We start from the raw sequence: 6074 nt of genomic DNA, 5'->3' as shown, positions 1-6074 counted from the left end.
CCTCTGCCTCTCTGCCTCTGCCTCTCTGTCTCTGCCTCTCTGCCTCTGCCTCTGGACTGGCACGCACCACCACACCCACTTCACAAGCCATTTGACTTGCTACATGTTTTCCAACCTGAGTTCCCAGTTCCTTTGAGTATATGGATTCCCAGCACACATGTGAAAATACATATGAACAAGGAGAGTATATGTTAGAGATGGTTGGCAAATGTTAAAATCAAATTCCACATTCCTCTCCCTATCCAGGGAGGAGATCTTGGACACCAATCAGCTAAAAAAGGAGTCCATAGCAACATTCTGCAGGGCCTTGAGATCTTACACACAATGTCCAGCTGCATGATCTGCCTGCCACAGGCAATGAAGTTGGCATTAAATAAATATTGGTAGAATTGATTAATTAGCTCGAAGTCATCTACACAGTCATATTGCGTCTGAATGGAAATGCTACCCTTCAGCTAAAACTATAGAACCCACTGACTCTGTGGGTAACTAATGTGCATATTGGCATGAATACCCACACTGCACCTTTTAAAAATCCACTGGATGTTAGAACCAAGTTTGAAGGATAACCTGGGAGAGGGAGGAGCTGTCCTCTGCACATAAATTCCTTCCAATAAACAGACAGTGTTACAACAAGGTAAGACACTGACATTCTTTAAACTGAATTTCCAGTCCAAGTCCCTTAGGTAAAATTGTGCACTGTCCCTTTAAGAAGCCAGGCAAGATGGAGCCCTCCCAGCTTGAAGCTAGAGGTTTTGAGCAACCTGATAGGGATGCTGGAGTATGACAAAAAGAAAGAATGCCAGAAGGATGATAGTGAAGCAGTAACATCAGGAGTGGAAATCGAGGCTGTAAACACACAACACGCTTCAGTGTGCACGAGCTGGCGCCGTGGCCACTCTGGGCACCAGAGCACCACCCTCCACCCCTCTCCTCCGCCCTACTCCACCCTGCCCCACCCTTCTTTCCTCCTGGAGTGAGCCACCAGCAGAACTGCGGCCATGTCCCCGCCCCCTCCGAGACCCCGGGAGGGCAGCCGAAAGCGAGCTGGCTGGACAAAATGAAAGGGACTTACTTTGGGGTTCTGCGCCTCCGAAGGCATCCTCTCCTTGCAGCCCCTGCCAGGGGCAGCGCACGCACGGGGTCCTCCCTGCCTCGCGCCACGAACCGAGCCCACGAAGACTTAGGGAGATGCCGGTACACTAGATATTACTGATCTTAAGGCGAGACAGAAGGGTATGAGGGAGTTAGCCGGTGGCGGGAGTGGTGGTAAGATCTAAAACCCTCCTCTCCCCTCATTCGCACGAGCGTCCCTCACCCAGCGTTAAGGATTTCAGGGGCAATGGTTTTCTTTTTTTCCCTTTTGGTTTCTCCCAGCTGCCTGTCCCAGACCCCACCCAGCGGCTCCACCCCATCCACTGCTACACATTCTGTCAATCACCAGCCCCTTTAAAGCTGCATCACACAACTTAGCTTTTCCTCCCTCTCTGAATGGGCGGACAGAATCCTGGGGCCTTTTTAACAATGCCCCGGACATTTTTGTTGGGTTTCTGAAGCTGGGGTTACCTCCTTGTGGAGGCCTCTCCTCCCTACCTCTGGTCCGAAGCTGGCCCACTGTACCCCACCCAAACTCTTTCCGGACAAGCCAGGCCCAACCTCACCACACCACACCCGGGTCTCTTAACTTCGTCTCTGGTGAAAGCTCTTCCTAAGCCAGCCAGAACTCCAAGAAAGTTCCTGTAACGCCCTGCTTGGCACCGCCCACTCTCGTGCACTTTTCTAGACTTAAGGGGCTTAAAAGCTCTCCTAACCTTGGGGCTTCTTCAGTTCTGCCTGGCAGAGGGGGAGATAATGTCTTCATCTTTCATCCTTGTGATTCTCCAAATTTCTAACGAGCCTGGAAAAAGAACAGTAGTGATTCCCAGAAATCTGTGTGATACCTTTAACAAACCATAAAAAGCTTTCCAGTACCATCACCCCCACTCCTGGATCAGGCAACTCAAAAGTCAGAAAAGCATGGAGGACCAATCCCACCAGCTTAAACTGGAAGCCCACACTAACCCATAAGTTACTTTTGTTGCTATTTCTAAGCTCAGCTGCTGATAACACCTGGTTTCAGAACAAAACCATCGTGGGGGGCCAACTTTGACTTTCTCCCTCTCCGGCCACTTTCTTTTTTTTTTTTTTTTTTTTTGGTTTTTNTCGAGACAGGGTTTCTCTGTATAGCCCTGGCTGTCCTGGAACTCACTTTGTAGACCAGGCTGGCCTCGAACTCAGAAATCCGCCTGCCTCTGCCTCCGGAGTGCTGGGATCAAAGGCCTGCCCCACCACGCCCAGCCAGGGCAAATTTTAATAGCAAACCTGAACAAGAGGTACTTCTTTTGTAAAAATCTTTTGTTCTAATTGCATATAGAATCCAAATTCTACCAGAAAGAAGATCTGTCCGTCCTTCCCCACCAATTTCTAAGCAACCTTGTTCACAGTGGTAGATGTGCTGGTGGTTATAGTTCTGTATGCTAAGATCTGTCTCAGTTTGCCCTCTGTGTTACCTTTCTGTTTTGTTCACTCCATATCCTATATCCAATATTAACTTAGAACACAGGAGACCTCATCCCATCTTATTTTTACCACAACACTGGTCCCAATTTCAATGAATGGTATTCACAAGTTTTTTGGTTTTTCGAGACAGGGTTTTTCTGTGTACCCCTGGCTGTCCTGGAACTCACTCTGTAGACCAGGCTGGCCTCGAACTCAGAAATCCGCTTGCCTCCGCCTCCCAAGTGCTGGGATTAAAGGCATGCACCACCACCGCTCGGCTTTGCAAGTTTTTTTTAAGATGGTTTATTTATATTTTACGTATATTGATGTTCTACCTGCTTGTATGTGTGTGTAATGTTGTCAGATCCTTAACATACTGAATAGTGGCCGCCATATAGTGTAGCGTATATCGTTTAAAGATATTATAGACAGTATCTTCACAGATATATTGGATAATATCTATTATTATTTATTAGGTTTTTGTTTGGTTTGCTTGATGTTGTTGTTTGACACAGGGCTCCTCTGTGTAGCCCTGGCTTTCCCGAAACTCACTGTGTAGACCAGGCTGGCCTTGAACTCAGAGATCCACCTACCTGTGCCTCCTGAGTGCTGGGATTAAAGGTGCATACCACCACTGCCAGGCTTCTTCCTTCTGCTGAGAAGAGTTTATGGAACATTTTTTTGGGGGGGGGGGGGCAGGTACATTGCAAGTTTATAATAGCAAACTAGATGAAAAGTTTCAGGTAACATTCAGGGCATTCATGAGCAGAAGTTTGGAGACTTGGACCTGGTAACACCTGTAAGCATCTCTTTCAAACATATGATGGCTGAGCACTTGAAAACCTGGTGATAATGGCTTAAGACAAATCTTAAAAACTTCTTGCTTTTTTTCTTTCTTTCTTTTTTTTTTTTTTTTTNTTTTGTTTTTTTCGAGACAGGGTTTCTCTGTGTAGCCCTGGCTGTCCTGGAACTCACTCTGTACACCAGGCTGGCCTCAAACTCAGAAATCCTCCTGCCTCCACCTCCCAAGTGCTGAGATTAAAGGCATGTGCCACTACTGCCCGGCTAAAACTTCTTGCTCTTTTTTTTTTTTAAGATTTATTTAATTATTATACATAAGTACACTGTAGCTGACTTCAGATGCACCAGAAGAGGGTGTTAAATCTCATTATGGGTGGTTGTGAGCCAACATGTGGTTGCTGGGATTTGACCTCCAGACTTTCAGAAGAGCAGTCAGTGCTCTTACCCCCTGAGCCATCTCGACAGCCCAACTTCTTGCTCTTATAAGGCTTTTTTTTTTTTTTTTTTTTCTTGACACTAAATAGCCTTATGTGCTCGTACTGGTGAAGGAAGGTGAGTGCCTTTGCTAACCTTGCATCAAAATAAGGTTATAAAATTGCTCAAACAGTCCCTCACATACATACCTAATGCCCTTTCTTTGCCTTTCTTTCCTCTCTGACTGATTAACAGCCAGCAGATTGGCTTGACTTTTTCTTCCCAATATCCTAATTAACTACAAGTTTCATTAAGAAATATAATGGGAGCCGGGCGTGGTGGTGCATGCCTTTAGTCCTAGCACTCAGGAGGCAGAGGCAGGCAGATTTCTGAGTTCAAGGCCAGCCTGGTCTACAGAGTGAGTTCTAGGACAGCCAGGACTACACAGAGAAACCTCGTCTCGAAAAACAAACAAACAAACAAACCAAAAAAAATAACAAGGAACCCTAAGCTAGAAACTGCAAATTCTAAAGCCAACCCAAAGGTGTGAGGCTAGCGGGCCACAGCTTCTACCAATTAACCCAAAATTATCAGAAGGGTAAAGTACCTATCTGACAGATTCTAAGGGATAATAAAGGCAATTTGTTTATAAAAGGCATGCATGTCTTTGATTTTCTCTCTCCCTCTCCCTCTCTCTCTCTCTGGGGGGGGGGGCATGTTTAAAAATAGATATTATGGTGGCACTTGCCTTTAATCCCAGCACTCAGGAGACAGAGGCAGGCAGGCCAGGCAGATCTAGAGAGCAAGTTCCAGGACAGCCAGGGCTACGCAGAGAAACCCAAAACAAAACACAACAGGAGAATAAATGAACGAACGAACGAATGAAAAATGTTATCCCCTGCCAATTTGGTAGCCCCAAACTAATTTAAATCTCATTTTTCTGACCTTCCATTGCGTTCCAAATTGTTTAAGACTATAGCTATTTAGAGGTCGTCTTACTAGATCATACAAACTCCTTAGGAGTTTGGTCTGTATCTTGTTTATCGTCAAACACTTTTCAATATCTGCACTATTTGCAGTGTTGAACTGACTATATATGGTTCTCCACTTAGTCATCCAGCGAACAAACAAAACATATCCTTGACTGATATGAAAGGCAGCTGTGCTATATAGTGTGAAGTGTTAGGTCTCAGAAACCCCAGACAGCAAGCTGAGATACCTATTAACATATCAAAGTGAAGTCAAGGCCAGTTCCCTCGGAGACAGAGAGACGCTCAGCGCCAGTGGCTCCTCCCAGTTCTGGCAGCATTACTCAGTACCTGTGGCTCTGCACAGCATTTCTCACCCCGCCCCCTACCTTAAACCTCCGGCTCCCAGGGGGCGGTCTTCCACTTCTCTTTCCCTAACCCTGATTCCTACAAAATACAGCCATTTTGGCTACAGCACTCCCTTGGCCTTGGCCCTGGCTGCGCATAGGTAGGCCACTCCTCTCTTGCTCCTCCTCCTCTTTCTTCTCATGGTCCAGTTTACTCTGTCAGATATTTCCACCCAGGATTCTTCCCTCTCTCTCCTTTCACCCTTGTATCTACATTAAAATCGTCTCCATAGTCATGTCCTCCTTTATTTCTTTGTCTTTTTTCATTCAGAAAAAGATTGGATGTGTATTTTTAAGAAAATCTCCAAGTCCTGGGATATCATTGACTAGCCCCGTACCACAGAATCTGGAGGAAAATAATTCTGTTATCAGGTTTCTCTACATATACCCTAATATAGCTAAGAAGGTAGAGACTTTGACTACAAAACATTTCTTGTTTAAAAAGAAATAGGAAAAACCTCTGATAGTTCTTGATGTTAAAAAAAAAAAGCCAATTTCGTATTTTTAGTGAAAATCGGAGCAGGCATCATAGTGGAAAGATTTCTGGCAGTCTGGCAACAAGAGTCAAATTGCTCTAAAACAGAGGTCACAAATCCACAATTCATAGGTTAATTGTGGTCAACAGATTTATTTTGTTTAGCCTACAGTATATGTGTGCAGCTATATATACATACATATGCCTGTTAAATTGAAGAGATTACAAGCATTGAAAAATTAAGAAATTTCTCTATAAGATCATTTTCCATGTTTATGAAGACAACAGTTACACAATTGGCCATTAATCTGTTGGAAATAATCAGTACCTATTGTCTTCTGATCTCTTGAGCTCACCATGGTCCCTACCTGCACATTTACCTCATTTATGCAATCACTTTGTCCTGAGAAGGCATTTTAGGGTTTTTTTTTTTTTTTTTTTTTTTTTTTTTTTTTTTTTTTTTTTTTTTTT

At 44.5% G+C, this 6074-nt stretch overlaps 1 protein-coding gene across 1 annotated transcript in view; it reads right to left on the bottom strand.

Annotated features, from left to right (window-relative positions):
• Rragb (Ras related GTP binding B) overlaps positions 1-6074 on the bottom strand; it is a 118435-nt gene that overhangs the window by 21321 nt on the left and 91040 nt on the right. Inside the window, exons 12-13 of the transcript XR_003835730.1 lie at positions 1812-1897; positions 1076-1217 (exon numbers count right to left, since the gene is read on the bottom strand). The gene's annotated coding sequence lies outside the window, so the exon portion shown is untranslated. The remainder of the gene's footprint in view (positions 1-1075; positions 1218-1811; positions 1898-6074) is intronic.

Source organism: Mus caroli, chromosome X (genome assembly GCF_900094665.2).
Source record: "Mus caroli chromosome X, CAROLI_EIJ_v1.1, whole genome shotgun sequence".
NCBI classification, from domain to species: domain Eukaryota; kingdom Metazoa; phylum Chordata; class Mammalia; order Rodentia; family Muridae; genus Mus; species Mus caroli.
Note: the sequence above shows the minus strand (reverse complement) of the source record. Positions and strands in the feature narration are given on the sequence as shown.